Here is a 23,604-nt window from a genome sequence, read left to right as displayed (position 1 = left end):
CTCATTGTACGCTTGCGCTGTATCTATCTCTCTTCCACTCAATTGGAACAACCATCGATTTGACTTTTTCGAGGCACATTAAACTTGAAACACTCCCATTCGTTTCCTACTTTTTCTATCATCGTCCTATCCTTAACAAAATAACACAGATTGGATTGGAAGAAGTTAAATAGCATACATGTATAAAAGTTATACATAGTTAAAATAATCTGTTCGTTAAAGTAATAAACATATTTGAATTAATGACTGCAAATAAAAGTAAATTTATCAATTAAATTGTAGATTTCATTTCACTCCTTTGTATCGATACAAAATAGTGATAATTTAATAAAAATGATTCAATTTTATTCATAAAAGTATGCAATCATGTCATCAATGTTTTGTTATGACGTCACGTTAAACTATCGTCCGTAAACCGACTTTACAGACTACCAATTTTTATTTAGTTTTTCGTTTCATGGTGCATAGACCCAAAAACCATCGTCAACTCAAAAGTTCATATATATATGTATGTATGTATGTATGTGTATGTGTGTATATGTATGTGTATATATATATATATATATATATATATATATATATATATATACCTTTTTTGGACACGATAACTTTCGCAATTTTTCACAAATCATTTTCAAAATGATACATAAAATCAAGTATTGGAAAATCTCGGTCGAGTTCGTTAAAGGGCAATTTCCGATCAAAGGGGTAGAAATGGGAATGGTTTTATTTTAAAAACAGAAAAACCGCTATAACTGTCATAATATGTAAAATACTACATCCGCTTGAACGTATTATAACTCGTACGAATAATATCAAAATGTTTTGTCTAAATAAGTTTTCGATACGACCAACCATAACTGCAAGGGGTTGAAATAACAAGGGTTGGAAGACAAAAAAATCATAACTCTCTTTGTAGGCACTATATTAAAACGTACAAATTAGATATTAATCTTGTAATTTTTATCTAAAACTTTTGTCTGAAACGATTTTTGATTAGACGAATCATTGTTGCAAGGGGTTGAAAACCTGAGGGATGAAAATCAGGAAAACAAATCATAGCTCCCTTCGTAGATACTTTATAAGCTCCGTTGAAATTGTCTGTAAGTCTTGTAAATTTTTTATCTAAAACTTTTACTGAAACAATTTTTGATAAGATGAACTATAGTTGCAGGGGGTTTCAAAAAATAAAGGGTTAGGATTTTTTAAAAAAAAATCATAATCTATGTACCATGTACACTATTAAATCCGTCCTGTTTGATTATAAAAACTTTAATTATTATCTACAACTTTCGTCTGAATGAATTTTTTATACGACCATCTATTACTGCAAGGGGTAAAATGAGTACAAAAAAATCATAACGCCCTTCGCGGAAACACCATCAATATAATAATGTTTGTCTAAAACTTTTTGATAAGGCGAGCCAATGCTGCAAGTAGTTGAAAAAATGAGGGGTAGAATATGAAAAAAAAAATTCAAAACACTTCATTATGTACACTATCAAATCGGTTCAAATTGTTTGAAATATTATAATTTTTACCTAAAACTATTGTCTCAACATTTTTTGAAAATAAAAACCATTACTGAAGGGGGTTGAAATAAGAAAATAAATAAAACTTCCCCACCGTGCACTCTATCGAATTATGGTGTATTTTTGTTTAATTTTTATCAATATTGTTGAAAACTTTTGTCTAATATTATTTTATGTCACAAATCATTGCTGCAGGTAGTGGAAATATTACTAGAGTAGAAACAAAATGTCATTAGGTACTTTTTTTATAGAAATACTATCGAAACCTTTGTAATTTATCGTAAAACTTTTAAACTTTATCTATTTATCTTTGGTTGAAACAATTTTCGATTATACAAACTATTACCTAAAAACAGGGATTGAAATTTAAAAAAAAATATTAAAACCTTCTTAGTATCAAATTCGTCTGAATATATTACCTTAAACCTTTGCAAAAAAAAAAAATTGTACGTATTAGTGCAAGGGATGAATAATAGTGTTTGGAGATCAAAAATAATTGCATTAACTACAATAGTACGCATAATATTAAATTCTTTAAAGAATTCAATGCTGGATCATCAAGTTAAAAACTTTCTCAATATTTACGCTACATGTAATATGAGAAAATGTTAAATCTATATTTTTCTAATATTGACGAACATGTAGGATGTTATGTAGGCCACGTTAATGTTCTGAAAATGTTCCAGGAGTTTATACAAGTTTCTAAAATATTTCCAGGGCCGAAAGGGATTTTTTTGACGTGACAACGTCTAATAAATCTATGAACGCCGGCTGCACGCACGAAAAGTGTCCCGTTACGCACATTATCCCGTTACGCTGTGTCCCGTTGCGCACATTGTCCCGATACGCTGTGTCCCGTTACGCACATTGTGCCGTTACGCTGTGTCGCTCTCATTGTACGCTTGCGCCGCATCTATCTCTCCTCCACTCGATTGGAACAGCCATCGATTTGACTTTTTCGAGGCACATTAAACTTGAAACACTCCCATTCGTTTCCTAGTTTTCCTATCATCGTCCTATCCTTAGCAGAATAACACAGATTGTAAGAAGTTAAATAGCAAACATGTACAAAAGTTAAAGTTAAAATAATCTGTTCGTTAAAGTATTAATTATATTTGAATTAATGAGTGCAAATAAAAGTAAATTTATCAATTAAATTGTAGATTTCATTTCACTCCTTCTTTGCATCCATACAAAATAGTGATAATTCAATAAAAATTAATCAATTTTATTCATAAAACTTTGCAATAATTTCATCAATGTTTTGTTATGACGTCACGTTTAACTATCGTCCGTAAACCGACTTTACAGACAACCTTTTTTTTTGATCTGGTTATATATTTCTCGACAACTGACCAGTCACGTGTGGCTTTGATGCATTAATATAGGTTTCAATAAGTTATTAGTTAACAGTTCTGACTTGAATAATCCTTTGATTTTTATTTATTTGGTCTACTTCTTTCGTTAGTAACTTCCATCAGAAAATTACATGACTTACTGACGAAGTAGACTGGCTTCTGGGTTGTAGCCGCGTCCTTGGCGAATAATTCACCAACGTTTCGGTTGACATTGCAGTCGCCATCATCAGGGAGCAGTAGCAGGTAAATGCTCCCTGATGATGGCGACTGCAATGTCGACCGAAACGTCGGTGAATTATGCGCCAAGGACGCAGCTACAACCCAGAAGCCAAGCTACTTCAGACAATGGCCGTGAAAGCCTGCGAACATTATTACTTACTGGCATGATTCATTTAAAAAGAAGGAATTGCGTGAGTAATATAATTTCGAGAGCATTTCTTTCCACTGTGATGGATAAATATTGATTTATTAACGGTTCCTGGCTCCCGTCGAAATGCCATCCTACAATGCTCTCATTGGCTGTCGCTCCACGCGTCCGCATTGGCCGGTCTACAACCTGTGGGCGGTCCGTGCCCTGTCCTAATGTGGATGACGTCACATGTCGCCCGGAAACCTGCCGTGTCTACAATTGCGACGTCCGATTCTCCTGATTTCCTAAAGTAGTCACCAGAACGCAATTAATATAGTGTAAAAATAAGTGTTTTTTGATTGTTTTTGTTTATCGTTTCCGTGCATTGTACACAGGGGCGTAACTAGACCAGTTTCCACCCGGGGTGAGAACTCATATCGACTCCCCTTTTCCTTCAAAACTAAATAAACTAAAATCTTTCCCGAAAACCCCTCATATCGCCATCGCAAATTAATTAAACTATTCCAGATATTACTGATTCAAGTTAGATTTATTTGCAGTAATTTCATTTTTAATACATCACAAGTTAGATCGTACGCGAAAAATACCAGGTTTTTTTTTACGTTATACATGTCTGTATCTTTCAATACAAGTAATTCAGTTCATCGAACCTGCATCTGTGTTCTAACAGGGTCTTCTTATCCTATATTTAAAAAAAATGTTTAAGCATTTTAAGTCAGAATTTAAGTTATAAAAATCTAAATATGCGATATTCAAGTAAATATCTATAGTAAGCATTACTCTGTCAGTACAAACACCCCCCCCCCCCCCCAACCCCCTCAGCGCAAACTTGTGGTTACGTCACTGATTGTAAACGAGTACATAGCTAATTTTTGAATGTCTACTTAACTTGTGAAAGTTGTGGGTGTTCAACAATATTTATGTGTTCGGTAAGGCTAAAAAGAATGCTACATACCTACTTAAATGAATTCTAGTCACACTGACGAAAATGAATTCATGTGTGCAGCCTTGTGGTTTTTTTTTTTTTTTTTTTTTGCTATATTTCTGTTTCTTCAGAAGCCAACGATACATAAGAACACGTTTTTTTAAAACCGGAAACTGGAAACCGCTAACATCAAGAGTATTATATTATTGACCGTCACACACAATTAGTGACATGCTATTTTAGAGGGCCTTAACAGGAATATAATAATGAATTCTCCCGTGCAGACGACCATGCTATGCGTAGTTGTGAATCAGGAGGTTAATAAATATGGCGGTTAAATTTTACACTCGACTCTGTGTTACTGTTGTGTCGCCGAGCGGGCTGATCCCCTTATTGGTTGTGTAGGTTCTTGGGCTAGCTCAGTTGGGGGTGGGTTTCGGGCCGCGTGGCAGTTAAGAGGATCTAGCCGGCTAATAATGAAACTACATAGGGTTTCGTGGCACTCACTCTTTTTATTGGCCACTATTTGCACTGGCACGGGGCTACCGCAGTTCCCGCCTACGACCGTTCTTAGGTGAGGCCTGACTACACGAGAATTTCCCCTTACACTGCCGCCTATGTGGGAAGTAGTAGGTGCCGGCGTCGCGGCGCTAACCGATGGCGTTTGTCCCAAACCGGCAAGGCTTTGATTTCCTGTGCTATAGCGACTTCAGGCAAGCACTACCTGCGGACACAGTTTCCGAATTGTCCCATTAATATGGCGAGGTCTCGTCCATGACACAAAGGTACTATTTTATCCTAGGCAATGCACGACTATACAAGCGAATAAAGATATATATATACATACATACGAGAGGAAAGGAAAAAAATTAAGAAACGCTAATAAAAAAAAAACTAAACTATCTACGATAAGGCGACCCCTTGGCAATAGTTGACATACTAATCTCCATAGTTCCGAACTGCCTGACACGACTCGAAGACTGTTGCTGATCTATTCCCCGCGTCACTCTGGTTAAGCCCGGAGGTCTCTATGCTCACCCGTTTCACTCGTCTTGGCGAGAGCTCGCGGCCTTCACGTCTCTCCCCCGCGGTTCTCCAGACACGACTAGTGATGGGTCGTTCGTTAACGATTCGTTCAAAAAGAACGAATCTTTGAGAGAACGAAATCTTGCGATTCGTTCGCGATGTAAAGAACCGGCTCTTTGAGAGCCGGTACCTTGAAAGATTCGGTAGAACGAAAATGCGGAGAGAACGAGAGAACCAACCGGCTTTTTGAGAGCCGGTACCTTGAAAGATTCGGAAGAACGAAAACGCGGAGAGAACGAGATGAGAGAACCGGCCACGCGCCAGGTCTGATTCGTTCGTGAAATGATTCATGACGTCAGGAGTCTGAAGAATTAGTAATCACAGCGTGAGCATGTTCATAAGAGCAAACGATAACTGATCAAATAAAATAGGGTAACATGAAAAGTATCTATACCTGAAAATGTCAACTGTTAAGTAGTGGTTTAAAATTGCGTTTTCACATTCACATACACAAATTTGGGGGAAAAAAAAAAAAAAAAAAACATGAATTAAAAATAACAGGGAAAGTAACTACAATTGTTCACACTTACCATTTAGGTGTTAATTAATGTACCTACTTCATTTTTCTCTCTTCATACTGAATCGCAGTACTTAGTAGTATTCAATTTTTGTCTTTTTTTCTCTAAATGTGTTGGTCTACATGTAAACACTTTACTCTCTCTAGAGTGTAAATAGCCTGTATATTAATATTTGTAACTTAAAAAGTAATACAATATACATAATCTTGTTTCATATACGCAACTGTGATTCACTGGCTACGAAAAGCAATGTTCAAGTACTAGCTATAATAGTGCGATTACAAATTAAAGTTAAGAAAGATCACTTTCGTACCTAACATTCTTAGATTTAATGCTCCCGTATTATATAGAATCACTGCATGAAGCATTTGCAGCGATCAACAGTCAATAATTTTATAACAGTCAGTATACAACTAGACGTTTGAAATTTCATTTACCCATGCAGAGTAGATAAAGATAACCACCCACGCGATCCAGCCTCCTCTCGTTATCGGGTCACGCGATAACGAGGGGAGGCTGGAAGCAAACACGTAGCCAATACTCTAAAGGATGAACGAGTTACGACACCTGATAAAAGAGCCAGATCCTATTCACAGAAAAGAACGAAATGACCGAGATGAACGAATCGTTCTGAACGAATCTTTCACGGAACTGATCCGAAAGTACCGGTTCGGTCAAAAGAACCGTTCTGCCCATCACTAGACACGACTGCCGACTCTCCTCGCGCCGACCCCCTCCCCGCGCGCGTCTCGCCCCGCCCCTCACGTCCTCGTGGACGGGAACCCGCGACTGGTTCACCCCGTGCAAAATAAAATACATGTTATTTACCCTTATAATTTAAATTATACATGATGGACGATATTATAGTTTTTACAATAAAAATTATGTCCTGCTGAAAGAAAAGAAAATATACATAAAAAACTACGTCGGAGGGACACTGGTTTATTGAAGGTGGCACCACTGGCTCCCGCACACGCCCGCGCACAGAAGAAGGCGGTGACGCGTCATAACGGCCTGCAGGAGCTAGGATGGCCTCTGGGTCGACGTCAATACATTAATAAAAACTTTAGTAAGCTCTAACACAAGAAACTCGTTTTTTATCGGGGAAAAATATTGTATTTTAAAGAAATAACTAAACAGTAAACATGTACTTACATAATATTTATTTTCGCATACGTGCAGTGAATATTATTTTGCAGTGATAAATTAATATTTTATTAACATGGCTAGATCTAAAAAAAGTTTATACAAAATTTTAAAAATATTTACTACCTATACTTTTCAGAAGTAAGGTTGGTTTGTAAATTCTCCTTCAGGAGCATTATACAACACAGTGCATTAAATTGCATTTCAAGTCACATAAAAAAAAAAATGGGTGGAAGTAAAATAAAAATACCACGAACAAATGATTATACGTACTATTTTATCATCTTTATAATTTCCAAATAATGAGGGCCCAGTAACTTTGAGTTAAGTTGGTGTATAAAACTAGCGAAAAACAGTTCTCTGTATTCTAGAGTTGTTTGAAGAGTTTATTTAACATGCACAAAATCTTTCAATGTAAAAAAAGCCACAATCATCCTACCATAGTATGTGACATTTTTGACAGTTCGTACAACGAAATTTGTGACTTTGACATATGCATTATGTGGAGCATTAAGAATTTGTGAAGCAATAAACAAAACTAACACATATTCATGTAGTGCAAGACTAGCTAATCATGTATTAATATTTTTTGTTTATTTTACAGTAAAATATTCAGCGGCCAAAGACTTTAAGCCGTTGCAATAAATGTAATCTAAAGCCATCTTAAGTGAAACAAACTGTGGCTAAATGAGACCCAGTAATTTTGAGCGAAATTGTAATCGTGCAAGTTCCCATGTACCACAGCTGTATTTACCTTATATTATATCTATGTATATGCATAATAAATTTAAATATTACTTAACAACTTTAAAAAAAAAAAAACAGAGTACAATATAAATTTCAAAGAATTATTTCATTCTAAATATCAGTATATAAAACTCTTCCATTGCGTATAAAAATTTTGTAACTTTTACTTCCGTACATTCATAACGATACGAAACATGCACAATGCCATCTAATGACATATAACAAAACTATTGTGTTATTGTCCCTAGGTATTTGTTACGTATACGTTTTATACGTTAAGTAGTAAAATAATCTCATTAGTAAGTACTATTTTTTTTACAACATTAACTAATGTAAAATATTTCATTGTCGAGCTTTAGCAAACGACTTACACACATGCCAAGGTAAGTAAAATAGGAGGTAGGCCATTCCGAGCTCGCGCGCTTTTATTTCCCCTCCGCCGCCGCACGCCGTGACGTCACTTGGGGGACACGAGACTCGCCGCTTTAGCGATCAACAATCAGCAATATAGCAGTTGTTAGTTCGTTATGACTTTTGGTCAGTGACGTAGACGTTATTGTGTTGTGAATAGTTTTCCATACTATTTTCTAAAACACTTAACGATATTTTATTTAATATCTTTCATCCTTTTCGTAAGCTTGTGTAGCTATTTATCCGTGAATATTTTGCATCGTTTTCGAACATGTTTGACGGTTCGTAAACGAAATTTGTGTGAGTGTTGGGAAATGTTTCCTGAACTTTTCACAGTATTTCCTAGAAATAATTTTATTTTTAGTTATCCTGTTCAACAATGAGTAAAAGCAATCACAACTGTGCAATAGCAAGCTGCAGTAACTATGGACGCAAGACTTCAGACATTATTTACCATCGTTTTCCTACAAATTTCGAACTTCAAAAGGTGTTGGTATCACGATGCAAGCGGGAAGATAAATTTAATATCAGCAATGCTCGCGTGTTTTCAGTCCACTTTCTTTCAGAAGACTATGAGCGAGACGTAAGGAACGAGCTTTTGGGCTTACCAGTAAGGAAGAAGTTGCAACCGAATGCAATTCCTTCCCAACAAATATCCAATTGGCATGCACAACAAACAGTGTCAACAAAGGACCCATCGGAAGAGCAGGTAGTTTACGTTATTGTTTAGTTAATTCTAACTTTATAATTTGGCGTTATTTGTTATAGTAAACTAGTCTTCAAAACCTTCTTCATTCTCTTGACCTTATGTATGACTTTAGCTCAATAATGTATGTAGATTTTTTATCAGGTACGCCATTCCCTCAAATGTTAGAAATTTTAACTACTAACTTTTTATTGAGAATTAAATAGAGAAATAATTATTTATTAAAAACTTATTTTAATATACCAATTAAAACTGCTATATGGTCTTTTTTTCATTATGACAGATGGCAGGTCAAGTTTATGTAGGGAGGAGGGTCGCAGGCTTTAAAATAAAACATAGTGACTTCAATTTATTAAGTGACACGTCGGTAAACAAGTGGTTGGAGTATTTTACAATATTCGAGTCTCGCCGCTGTAAACACGTTAAAGATTAATTTTTAAAATAATAGGATCAATTTTATGACCTAGATGCAGTTAAATAAGTAGCTGGATACATAGCATTCAAATGCCGATCTATTGACCCATGTTTAGGATTAACAAGTGAAAATTGTGCTATGACCAGTCCACCCCGAGATTGGCTTTCAATAATATCAAGAGGAAGACTCACGATACCTTCACCCGAGTGGTTGGATAAAGTAATGCAGTTCGAAGTCGTGTTTGCTGCTGTTCACAGCCAAGGGAAAACCATTCAGGTTAGATTTCAAGCTGTGTACCTGGCGGGGAACGCGGGGCCAGAGTACCCACGACCCAACATCAACGGCATAGCAGCCCGCTAGCCTGGCGTCCCTCTGGACAACAAGAGCATCGCGACGCCCGTAGCGCCCGTCAGGTACCCCCCGGACCTTTCACAGAGGTCGGGTGACGGCATCTTTGGAAAGGATGGACGCTGTATTTACAGCGGCACGAATATTGTAAATATTCTTTATTGATCTCATTTTATTGTACATATTTATTTTTTATCATTGAAGTGTTTATGTTTTGTACTGTTGCCATTATTCATTGGGCGACTACGTCACACTGGTCTGCGACACGTCAGGGTCTTCGCGGGACGCGGGGAGGGGGCAGGATGAGGAGCTGCGCGCCGGTCCGGAGCGCGAGGGAGTAAAGCTGGTTTTACGATTGATTTCCTTAAGAATTATAACGTAACATCGAGCACACGATTAAGTCAAAACTACATTTTCCAGTTTATGATTGACATAGAAGTCGTTAATTCTTACCAATCACAGCACAAAACACATGGTCGGCCATTGTTCGAAAAAGAAGCAGGTTTGAAATAGGTTATTGACAAATGGGATATATATTTTTCGAAATGGATGATTATTACAAATGACAAATATACGATTTCTAACCCAAAATACTGCCTCGCTCGGTCCAATAATAAGACATAAACTTCCGGTTGAAAGGTTCCGGTTTGTTGTGATTGGTCGCTTCCCTTAAGTCTTAACGAAAAATATAAAATATAACCATTTCTGTTAAGTCTTAAGTCATCATATGGTTCGCACACGACCCGTCAAAATTCACATACGACAATCATAAACCATTCCACTAGTTTACATAGAGTCATATGGTAAGTACACGACTATGTCTTAAGTCTTAATTCTTAATTTTCAATCGTAAACCCAGCTTTAGTCGTCGCCAGGCGGGCACGAGAAGCAGTCATGTGACGAGACGGTCGCCGAGCCGTGAGCCAACGAGTCAGTAAGTGGACGTCGGCGTCGCGACACGAGCATAGCGACAGCATACAGTCATAGCACGAGTCTCATCTTGTTCCTATATATGTGGCTAGGACTGGGGCATTTACGTTTGTGCATAGTAGCTTGTAGCATAGTATGTCAGTGTTGCGCCACACTTCCGGATGTTGCCGAACTATATGACATAGCGCTACAAGGCACCGGTAGCGCGAGCCCTGTTCAGTGTGTATGTGGGCGTATCGGATTGTAGTATCCGCATTTGTACATAGTGGTTTGCAACCTAGTTTGCGTATCGTGCCTCATCTCCGGACATTGCCGGGGCATGCGACGTAGAGTCACTGAAACCAGAGGGGCGTTAGGACATGTATTGCGCGCTGGGATCCCCCAACGTAACGCAGGCCTAAACTAGTATATAATATGGTGCAGACTATCCTGAAAGTAAACGCCAAGTATCCGGTCAGGAGAAGAACCCTTGTGTCGCTGTGCGTGAAACTGGACTGTCGCAGGCGGTGCTGGGACAGCCCCATGTACAGGGTCATGTATTAATAAACCGGGTGTTCGTCACAGACTGGTGGTGGATAATTCTTTGTCTTAGCTTGACCCTCCCTAGCCACACTGGCCGAACCCCACTCTACCCAGGACAACTGAGCAGCCAGGCATCGAACCACGAGGGAGGGCTAGCGGGACGACGACAATGTTAATGAAAAATTTAGGATTTTCAAAAATTTTATTAAAAATAAATGTCTTTTTGATTGTATTAAATTAAGAATGTTAAGTTAAACAAGCCATTTCACCATATGTAACCATCTTTAGCTGCCAAAATCGCGATTGTATTATACACGAATCCCATAAGATGCAAAGCTTTATCTGGCTTTATTTAAAGAGGTAGTTACATTTAAACACACAAAAATTAACATAAAAGTTGGTATTAAAAGAAACATTTATCGAGGTCAACCGATACCTTTACTCTACACATTATATTTAAAATCTATGCGTCTTATTAGTAGTTTTAAATACATCATACAGAAATTTGCAAAACAAACCATCTTTTGACGAGTGGGATTTGAAATAATCAAGAACTCCACCCTCGTGTATTAACATTTTTTAATGGGCACCTTTTTTTAAAAACATTTGTAAAATGGATTCCTCAAGTCTACAATGTTGTATGAGTCAAAATAATAATATTAAGAGTGTAAAGTAACTGTTTGTTCTCAAGTCACAAAAAAATATATATATTATTTAGCCTTGAATTTGAATGACATTCTGATTTTGGTACAGGAAAATTGTTTACGTACAAAGAGCACATCGTAGGCCCTATCTAGTGACAGCCCCATGGACTGAAAATTCTAGTGTATGGTGCAGGATAAAACTGCACACAACCACCCCAAGTTTAGAATGTCCTTGCCTAGCCATTTTACCCCAGCTAACTAGTCCTGGGGTATGGTCAGTGGATGGAGTGTGCACTTAACTTTCGCTATGAGCTAAACATGCATACAAACATGAATGCTACATAACTACACTCCAGTGGCCAGTAAGATCCATAAAGACTGAAAAGAGGACTGGACGAAAGCCTCGTAGGAAAAATGCCCCTCAGTGCCCATCCAGCATGCAACCAGGATGCAACACAGCTTCTTCAGGGAATGTCTCAGCCCCCGCTTGGTGTGGGCCAGCCACAGGCATTGGAATTGGTGCAAATAAAGATGGTCATGGTATACCTTGTGGTTGCAAAATCCTTCCAAGTGCTCAAAAACATGCTCGGCAGCTGCATGTCACTCGCCTGGAACACATACAACTCAACACATAACAATAACAAATAATAAAAAAACACATTTCATGCGCAGAAAAACACACTCATGGAATATCAAATGGCCCTTAAGGTCATCGTACAAACATTGGTCTACAGGCAATAATCAATAACTTGTCATCCATGGAGTACTCGCAAAAATCGTCCCAGATTTTCTCTGTTAGGAAATCCAAAAGGTGTGCATGCTAGTGACTGAAATGTTCTTCATTCTAAAAGTAAGCGGACCAAATCATTTATAAACAAGCTGGTTCTTGAGCTGATATGATTGGCCATGATATAATGCCCATTGCACATGCCTCTCCTTGTGGGTATGTCACTGTCGCACCTCGATCGAAAGAAAAAACTTATTCAAATATTTAAAATTAACTCATGGATCAAAAAAATCTTTAGAACAAATATAACCATGAATAAATATAAATAAATTATCCCATATTTGATTCAGATGTTTTCAAGGCTCTTAAATTCACATTTATTTAACCAACAACATTGTGTAAGTATGATGGCAAATATGATTAAAGAAAGACTGGGTGATGATCTGAAAGTGATTAAGACATCTACAATGCACTAGTCGTTGGCAGGAGACAAAAAAGCATCAACAATGCAGTAGCCATTTTCAGGTGATAAAGTCTCTTCAATGCAGTAACCATTGCCAAGACAAAGAAAGCATCAACAATGCAGTAGCCAATGTCGTCTAAATCATTGGGTGGTCGAAAATCACTACAAAATTAAAACCCCTTCCACTCCTGGCGAATCTCTATGCCAAATTCCATCGTTCCAGTCCTTGCCGTCTCTATATTAAATGAATTACAGCCTTACAAACTCCCTCTTAATTAATATATAAATTATATCCACCATTTTCCTTTAATTATTGGATGCTGGAGGTGCATGCAAACAACACCAGATGCCTTAATGTCGAGAGTGAAATACAAACCATTCTCTTTCTGAATGGGAATCTGCAATCAGTAACTCGGATCTATTGTTGTTATTGTAGAAAGCTGAAAATTTAAAATAAATATAGGGATGTATCCGTGAATGTCAGACAATTGTATGTCTGTTGTGGACATGATTCAGGACTCACTTGCGGTTGTTTGTAATGTCCGCCCTCGCATAATGTCCGCACCCTTTATTTATATATCCTTAAAAGAAAAAATTAAAAATTCGCATAATGTCCGCACCAGTCGTCTACGGCGGGCAACACAACTTTGGCCACCCCTAAAGGACGCAGTACGAATGGAAAGTTGACGGCTCTGTAAACAAAGCCGTGACCTTGAGCTGTCCTTTCTCTCCTGTTCTGAAAGGGTGGGGAAATTCGTTGAACTGAACAAAGCACGGTCAAAGGCCCCGCCCGCGTATAAGCCCCCCCCCCCTCCTTGTTTTGTAAACATTTTTGAGAAAAATTTAAAAACGTGTTTTTCTGGGTTTATCTGAGGGCAGGGCAGCTTGGCATGCATCAAACAACAAGCCATGTATTGTGAGCGGCGGGAGGTGATTTTGTAAGTGTCCGTTCTCAGTAGGACCGTCGTGAGGCATGCCAGACGTAAGCAGTTAGTCCTATCTCAAACGACATAAAGATAAAGAAAGCTGGTCTCGCGTGCCGCTGTGTTGATGTGGAGTGTTGTCGGTGAAGAAGAGGGGAAGTGAAGAAGAGGGGAATTGAAGGAGGAAGGGAACGTTTTTTTTTTCCTAACCTAAGTTAAAACTAAGTGTGTAAGGGAGGGGTCTCGGTAGGGAAGACTCTAAGTGCGTCTCAGGGCAAGCCCTATACGCTCTAAACATGCGGGTTTTTAACCATGCAGAAAAGGTCACGTGCATCATGTGCTAGGAGGGGATTGGCCAGCCATGGCAATGTCCGCACCCCATTTTTTTGGCCAAAAATGTGGTCAAATTACTGCGGACATTACGCGAGCGATTACGGTAATTTGACTTTCTCTTAAGAGCTATGTACTTGTATTTGAATTTTGATTGCTGCCTCACCTGGTTGATTAACTCAACAAACAACTTCCATTTCTTCAACTATATCTGCTTCACACACTTCAGGATCCACATGTTTCTTCATGTAATCTTTCACATTATAACATTTTGAAGAAACAGAAATAAAACTAAAGTTAGAGAGCTGAACAGGTCAAACACAAATGTGCAATATTATATTGTCATGCCGTGTTTTTCCGCGGTTGTTTTTATTTGTTATTTTAAGCCTTCGGTAGAATGTTTTGGCAGTAACTTGGTGTTTTTGGTTAAATTTTACATTAGGACAGTTGCGTTAAAGCGGTAGCTGTCCGGGAGTGGGGCGTGATGTGCATTCTTTGCCACGTTTCACTCTGCTATCACGTGATGGGGGCGTGCTGCTGTCTCAGCCCGGTTGGCGTTCGGCCATGAGTTGTTGCCGGGCGGCGCGCAGGTAGCCGGGCGGCGTTGGTTGCTGCACCAGTGGAGATGGTTGGTTGACGAGATGAGTGGGCGACAGCATGGTTTGCTGCCGCAGCGTGACCTCCTTGCGGTGGCTATGGCCTGGCCACACCACATCTCTCTCGGGCTTCTGGCTGAGACTCTCTGCCTGGACGGATGTGCCGGGCGGAGTGTCCTAAAGTGTAAATTAGGGTATTGAAGATAGTGAGGGTGGAGGGCCCCCAAGACGGCTTACAAGATGTTAAAAGACAATATGTTAAAAGACAAGTTGTTAAAAGACAATATGTTGAAAGATAAGTTGTTAAAAGACAAGTATCAGTCTCTTATAAAATGCAGTTTTAGGCTGTTTTAATATTAATTAATAAATAATTAATTAATGACCCGCCGTGACCCTAATTATTCAGCCGTTACAGTTCTGTAGCTTTGCACATTGTTAGGATTGCTGAGTAATGGCTATATGCTAGATGTACATATCAGTTTGATGATAAGTTTGTTAGAAATAAATTAACTGTAAAGTATTAGTCATCTAAAGTTAATTTGCTATCAGGCCATATTTATTTAATAATCAGTTTAAATAAGTAACAAATGTTTACCAGTTCTAGTTTGTAAAGCCTTTTTAAGAAAAGAAAGACAGCATACATCCACAAACATTTATGGTAAATAATATAATGATATTCCTCAACCTATTTTGACTCATTTTTATTAATGTGGCATTTCTCTTTCAGGTGCACTTCTGAGTTTTTCTTCACTAATTGCTTTATAATTTTTTAATTCATCTTTCACTTGGTGAGATGCTGTCCACAGTTCCGACAAGAGATCCTGGCTCACCTCGTACATACGCCCCAATGTTAGAAACACGTGTAGGCACCCTGGTTCCTGGTAAGGTGAGACTCATTAAATTCTGACGTGTCCCGGGCAGAGATCGACGGTCATGGAGTGTTTCAGGTGCGGCCGAAGAGCTTCTATAGTCGAGCGGCGAGTCGGGCCGAGGGTCTTGGGGCGAACCTCCCTCGAAGTAAGGCTCCGGGGGCCGGCGGTTGGGGAGGAATGTCGATGGAGATGAGGGAGTGTGTGTGGGGGGGCAATGGCAAAGGGGGGGGGAGAAGTTGCAGGCGAGCAAGAAGGAGCCTAGAGCGTAATCCCCGAGGGGCCGCTCCAGGGAGAGGAGGGAAGCTAGAGCGTAATCCTGGAAAAGCTGCTCCAGCAACTAGGGAAGGAGGAAGAAATAAAGAACAGTGAAGGAAAAATGAAATGTAGAGTTCAGATACCACTTGTACTATATATTATTCAGATTGCTCAAGGGTAAGAACTCTCTGTCTGGTCAAACATTGCTGGATGGTTATGTCCTCCATCTTTACAGATTGGTCAGTGAGAAACCATTATAATACACTGTTATACATATCACAGCACACTGCATATTATTAACAAAATATTTACAACCCTTTATATAATACATATCACTGATAATTAGTGCCAGAGATACATTGTGGCAAAGGTACAATAATTATTTAGTCTGTTTGTTCAGAAATCGGTTGTCGCCATCTATGGGCGCTTGCTGCACTAACGTCCCATAGAGGTGCCAGGTAGGAGATATGTATAATGTCTTTCAGACGGGGGTCTGTTCCTAAAGGGGGCGGGTTTACTGGCTGAGGTTCAGAATAAGGAATAAGACTATTCCAAGGTGGTCGAGGCGTTAATTTTGAATGAGTCCAGTATACTCATTGGTTACACAAGTGTTTTACTTTATTTTCATTTCATTATCATTCCACAATCCTTTCTGGTCCTGCGAAAATATTTTCTTTTCCATCACTATATTGTTTCATTAAATGGACAGGTGTGGTGACTAACATTTTGTATAAATGCCTGTGACGTCCCCAGGGCTCTCAACCCCTTCCCGGTCCCCGAATAAAGTCAGGAATGTGGATTAATGTAAATTGCCCGGCTAATCCAGCAAGTAGGGAGGGGTTCAACCCTGTTGTGGCCGGGACCGGAAATTGAGGAGAAGAGGTTCGGAATGATTGAGGAGGGTGGAAATCAGGTTGAAATTAGGTAAAGTTCGCTAACTGTACGTACACTGGTTTATTGTAGCTGGTCCGCCTTTGCTCTAACCGCACCTGTCCCGCGGTAACGGTAACGCTCGCCTCTCGTAGTACCGTGAAAACGTTAAACAACCGAAAAACTCCCGACCGTATACGTATTTTGACGAATACATAAGACAAACGAACGATACTGGTCGAAAACGCAAGTCCGCACATGGTCGCGGACGCTGAAACTCGCGGAGCGCGGAGACGCAGGTCCGCACTCCGTGGCTGCCAAGCGGCGTTGTTCGGGTTCACGGTCTAAGAAGGGGAGGTCTGGACACTCGCCAGATAAAAGTGACCACTTACTGTCTCCATAGTTCGTTCGACGTCCGCTATTCAACTCTAGCGCTAGGTGTCTTGCGGTGGAAATATATCATTAGGCGTTATGATGATTTTGTCAATTCTCGTGAAAAACAAACAAGAGGTAAATAATATACGATACAACGATAGTTTAAAATCATCGCCGGAGGACGCACAGTAACGTGATAATCGGGCATAGGGCCACATTTCCGCAACATAATTTGTTAATGTCTATAAAACTTTAAAAAATACACTCGTTTAAAAAGGTAATTTTTATGCAAATTACTGGAAATATCGCAATGCCGTTTTGCAGAATGATCAGGAATCATGTAAGGAAGTAAAATAAGTTTTGTTTTTACTTTTTTTATTTCCATGGTGGCCCTATACTCCATAATTACAAACGTAGAGAGTTACGACAGTATTTGATGCACTGCAATGAATTTTAATATAATTACACTATATTTTAACATTTAAAATTAAAGGCTGAATCAAATTACATAACTTGGCTGATTTACGTATTTGAATAACAATACCAAACCTGCATTTACAATACATTATTTGCTACACAAATAAGTGCCATCGTCAATGTTTCGTGTCTCATGTCAAGTGTTGACGCTTCAGCTTGGGTGCATAGTAGGGGCGTATTTTTTTAATTTTTTTTTATTTACATTGCCTTACAATATACAAATAAAAAATATATACGTTTTTATAAGTTGTCGAAAACAAACAAGACGCACATACACAGCAAGCAAAAATAATATTGATAGCCGCATGAATGCACAGGTATTGTAATGTAAATTACAAACTGCTATTACTCCTAAACGAGTTTGAATTCCGTATCTGCGCCTTTTAAGATAACAAAGGAAAGTTTAAAGCACTGAGTAAAAGTATTTTGGGATTTTTATAATTTTTTTAAGGAAGAGATCGCACTCGTTTTGCAAATTTTGTATTTTAATAAAAAATGGTGTATTGTCAAACTACTTACAACCAGGTATTATCAGGGTTGTGCTGGTCATTAATAAAATTCGACATCATACATTCCATTTTTAAAAAAGTTGGGCCTATACAAAAATAAGTAATCTTTAGACTACATTCATACAAATAATAAAAATTAACTTACTATTCCAATGACGTTTCCGAACTGATCTTTGTGTTCCTTTTTTTGTGAGAATGTCGTCTTCCACAAAATGTTTTTCGCATACGTAATGGGATCTTTTAAGTACAAACTTGTCTCATGGAATTGCTTTCTGCCACAATTGCCTAACATTGTCATCATTGGGAACTCGGAATATTGCAACTTTCTCGTCCGACTTTGCCTGATAATTTGTTTTGCACCCAGGTGCAACACAAAGGTTAGGCATTTTCACAATTAAAATAATATACGCTTATTCTCTTTACTAACAATCAATGCTCCTTGCTCACAATGAAGTTCCCGCCAATGCCAATGTGGAAACTATACTTCGTAACCTAATTGACCTAATTTATGAAATAATTCCCAAACTTATAAAAAATAAACACATCCAATTTAATACTGTATCGATATCTGGAGATTAATGCATTTTAAACATTTAAATGAAAATTTAAATGATTATTATGTTGAGTTGTTCATAACAACAAAGCTTAAAATACCACCGCAGAACAACCAGCGCTACACGTCAGATGGTGGAGCGGAGCGGAACTACGGAGACATTAGGTGTGCCACTTTTGCAACAAGAGTCTAGCGGCAGCAATGCTACCTTCCTGCAACTGGCCGCAAATGCCGATCCTTTCCGAAGTTAGCCGATCGGAAGCGCCTACCCCCTGGATGTTTTTTATTTTTAAGCGCACGTTTTTTCTCTCCAGTATAAAAATGCCACATAGACTGTTTAGTGGATGGTTGGTTATATTAGGTAAGTATAGCTACATTAAAAATACTGTAAAATCATTTTATGGTTGCTTAGCAAATAACTTTTTAATATGTAGCTATCCAGCGCTAGGAAACAGTTTACATGATTTCACAGTATCTTTAATGTAGCTATCCTAACCAAATCAACCATCCACAAAGTTTTAAAGTATTTATAATGTAGCTAACCTAACATAATTGACCATTAGTTATCATTGCCTTACCTGAAAATTACAATTTAATTAATAAATTTACTTTTATTTGCATTCATTATTCAAATATATTTATTACTTTTGAAATTATACGCGCTCGTATTTATTTTTACAAGTACAAAAAAAAATTCGCATCTGCCGGGATTCGAACCGTCAACCATACGATTAATTGATGGCGCCGCTGAGCGCTCAGCCACGAGGCCATATTCGACAGATGGAAGTTTCCATAGAGTTAAGAAGTTAGGGAGTAGGTGTGTGTAATCTCTGCTGTGTTAACAGTTGAAGTCAAAACAAAAAACGACCACGCCCCCTTGTGAGAGCAAAACATCAATGGTTGCAATGCATTTAAATGCAGAATACTGTATTTTGTTAATCCGATATTAGCTACCAGCGGCGTATATGTGCAAGTTTATCTTGTTAAGATTATGAAATGAAATATAATGTTGTGTTGCAAGACTGTAACGTGTGATTTTTTAGTAGAAATAAGGCAATAAATCCCGATATATGTAATGACGAAATGGGTTATAAAATTAATTTATTGCTTACTTAACAGCATTCAGGTAGGGTGCATTGATGTTATTAAGGCAGTATGTTGTGTCAATAACATTATAGTACCCTTGTTTACATTATTTGTGCTTAAAGAAGGTTTTTTTTCGTCATTTCATTTATCGGACTATTACAATGTTAAAGATATTAGCTTATTACCTACATGTTACTGTAAACGAAATGAACAAATTAACTGATATTTAAATTCTCGTCATAATTATTAGGCCTATGTGTATGGATGGATTAGCTGTCACGAGCCCACTCGCCTATATTAACTTGTACATGCTACAACTTTTGCATTTTATTTATATATTTATTTATTTATTGCAGTGGCCACGCAATAGTAAACATACCAGTAGTTTCTTCAGAGCTAAATTAGTCCTTTGCACGAATATTTCACTTTAGGAGCCAGTACTGTAAAGTAACAGTAATAACAGAGGGCACACATGCCTACCTGCAGCAATGTTGCAGTGATTACATTTGCAACTTTTTTTTTTTTTTTTTTACTATAGCGATTCCAAGTGTTATATATTTATACTGTCTACGTTTTAATTATTTTTCATCCCACAATTTTAGCCTTGAATGTGTGCCTTAAGCTTCTTTGAGATCAGTGAGGATTATAAAATGCTAGTGAAGATATATTTAAATCGAAAATTATATTTTTGTATTTTTTGTCCTCATAGGGGGCAATATTTACCCACAATTTCCCTAATATTCATATCCATTCAACTATAGATTTGCAAAAATTAGTTCATAGAAATTTTTTCTAGGAAACCTAATTATTTTTGTCAAGATTTTTTCTTGGTTTCCCTTACTTGATGACACATATAAATACTATGTAGCAATAACCAATCAATACTTACTAAGACTGCATATAAATACAAAAAATACTTATGTTTCTGATTTGTAATAGGTAAAACAGTTATTCTTGAATGGAATAACAAGATCACGTGAAGCTCAAAAGGAAGAATGCATACATAGCTACTAGAAGTTTGACTGCAAAAATTCTCATTGACCCTTAAACAAAATTGTCTTCGTAAACATCTTTTGAACAGAATCACTAGTTTAAATTATATTCTTAGCAAAATAATTTAACCTTATACAAACATACTTATCAGAAACTGCTTTTGTCAAATAAACAATATGATTATTCAATGGGGACATGTCATGCATATGCTGATTCAAAGAGGAAAAAAATGTCTTTTCGTCTTACAAATACTTTGCACGTCCTAGACAGGTATGTTATTCCACCTCTATCTTTCTGTGCAATTAATGAATTTTCAGCATTTCCCTCTGGCAACTGGTACATCTTAAATTGGTAATTCCTGAAAAACACTAAAAATATTTTACAGCATTTTTAATGTAGCTATACTAACCTAACCTACAATCTAGCGTTGTTACTAACCTAGCCTAATCAAACACTATCCACATTTGACTACTTCGAAAGAAATATTTTCGAAATTGATTTTTATTACTTTAATTACGGAAAAGTTACGCCGAGGGAATTTTAGAACAAAATGATACTAAACCACACTGCATAAAACTAAAAGTGAAATGTTTTACAGATTAAATCACTTCTCCTCATCCATTTCCTCACCATATTTTTTAAGTTAAGTCTTATAATCGTCGACGATAAAATTGGTACATTATTGGGCTTTGGTAAAAGCAAGCTGGTAGCACAGTGTTGCAAATTTAAAATAGTGTGAAATTATGCGAAATCAACTACAAAACAAGACGTACTGAAGTAAAAACCATAATTTATTAACAAATAACAAGACATTACATAAATGTATATAATTTGGACAACAAAAATCAATGGAAAATATATTATTGTTTCATGCAGATAACACAATCTATTTTATTTCATTTTTTTTATTTTTTTCAATCCACCTGCAGATCCCTACATGAGCCAACAGCTCAAGGGATATAGACCTTGTCACATTATAAACAAAAATTAAACATAGTTAAAATTGCAATAAAATAATCAAGTTTACAATTATAATGAATTTTGCTAATCTACACTTTCAACAAATAATCACAAATTTTATAATTTTCACAATTTACACAACACAACAAACAGTACATATTTTTCATTTAATATACTCTGAATCATTTGTAGGGTGTCCTATTAATTATACAGCAAATTACATATTATTTATATTGTCATTACAAGGTGTTATTTCACCAGCTAAATAAATATTTTTTTCCTTTGATGTATTCTCTAACAACTTTTTTGAATTCATTAAAATTTTGTAGTAATATAATTTCTTTAGGTAGTTTATTAAATAGTGTTATACCTCTTAAGTGTGGAATTTTGGTTTCAGTTTATAGTTATATCTTGTGATATATAGTCCAGTATGTTCAGATTCTACAAAATTATTTACAATTTTACAAATAAGAGCAACCTATAAATATATTACGAAAAAAAAAAGGGAATATATTCAACTCAGTAAATAAAGGTTTACATGAGGCTCTTGTATCAGCTAAACATATAATACATATGGCTTTTTTTTGCTATCTAAAAATTTTAATACTATTACTACACTTACCCCATATTTCAATTACATATACCATGTGTGTGTGAAAAAGTGCAATGTATACAGTTCGTAGATAATTTCTGTCTATAATTTGGCTAAGAATTCTGAGGGCGTAGCAAGCTTTACTTAATTTAAGAATAGTTTGATTGATATGTTCATTCCATTTTAGTTTATCATCAATATGTAAGCCCAAGAATTTAGTTGATTCAGTTTGACTTATCGCTTGATTCTGAAATTCAGATAATACTTGATCGAGCAGTCTTTTATTACCAAATTTAATAAATTTTGTTTTATTTATATTAAGTTTTAAATTATTTGCATCAAACCACTTATTCAAGTTAATTATTTCAAATTCAGTTTTATTTTTTAATTCCAATATTTTTCTGGAGTTATAAGAAGATTTGTGTCATCAGCAAAAGATACCTACTCGTACAAAATTGTACTTACTACAGAGTCAGAATTTTTTCATTAGTTTTCCTTATCCCTATATTTACACATGAGTTATCCATAAAGTCAAATCTGTGTGGGATTGTACATACCGCCACTTTTGTGTTACATAATGAAGGTAATACATATTTCAAACTGAGATACACAGTTTTTGATTGTTTCTTTAACACGTAATTTCCACCTGCTACTATAACTATTTCATCTTTCTTGAGACATGTCTTGTCTTCTCTTATTCATCTCACCACTTCAATAATAGAAGCTCCTGGTTTGATATAAACTTACTTGTGAAATGTAATTCCCGTCTACTTTTTCGCTAGCCTATTCGTACAACCATAAGCACAACACGACATTGTTTTATTTCATTAAAAACACCATTTCAAACTTGTATTCGCCGTTTGTTTTGGTCGCATTAGTGGGCGTGTCCCAAAAAGCAAAATGACTTCAGCATCCACGCCAAACAACCACTCCCTAACTTCTTACCTCCATGGAAGTTTCAGATGATATATGATTGTGCCGCCGGCCCCGGAACGAGCCTGAGCGGTGCGGCAGCCGGCCCCGGAACGAGCCAGTTGCCAGTTGCCAGTTGCCAGTTGCAGGAAGGTTGCATTGCTGTCGCTAGACTCTTCTCTTTTGCATGCTGGCCAGGTTGGGGAGTGTCCAGACCTCCCCTTCTTAGACCGTGTTCGGGTTGAATCGGGAATGGCAGAACTTTATGTGCATCTTAGGCTTCCCCTTACACAAACAAGCTGTAAACATGGGAAAGCCTACAATTCACATAGTTTCGGTTCCCTGCAAGAATTTCCGAAGATTTCCGAAGTTTTGCGTTTTGGTATTAACGCCACTTCAGCCGCTAAATCAGAAGTTCAAGCATGTAGTGATGGGCAGAACGGTTCTTTTGAC

This window comes from Bacillus rossius, chromosome 17, assembly GCF_032445375.1.
Source record: "Bacillus rossius redtenbacheri isolate Brsri chromosome 17, Brsri_v3, whole genome shotgun sequence".
Taxonomy (NCBI): domain Eukaryota; kingdom Metazoa; phylum Arthropoda; class Insecta; order Phasmatodea; family Bacillidae; genus Bacillus; species Bacillus rossius.
The sequence above is the reverse complement of the archived record's forward strand: the minus strand, read 5'-3'. Positions refer to the sequence as shown.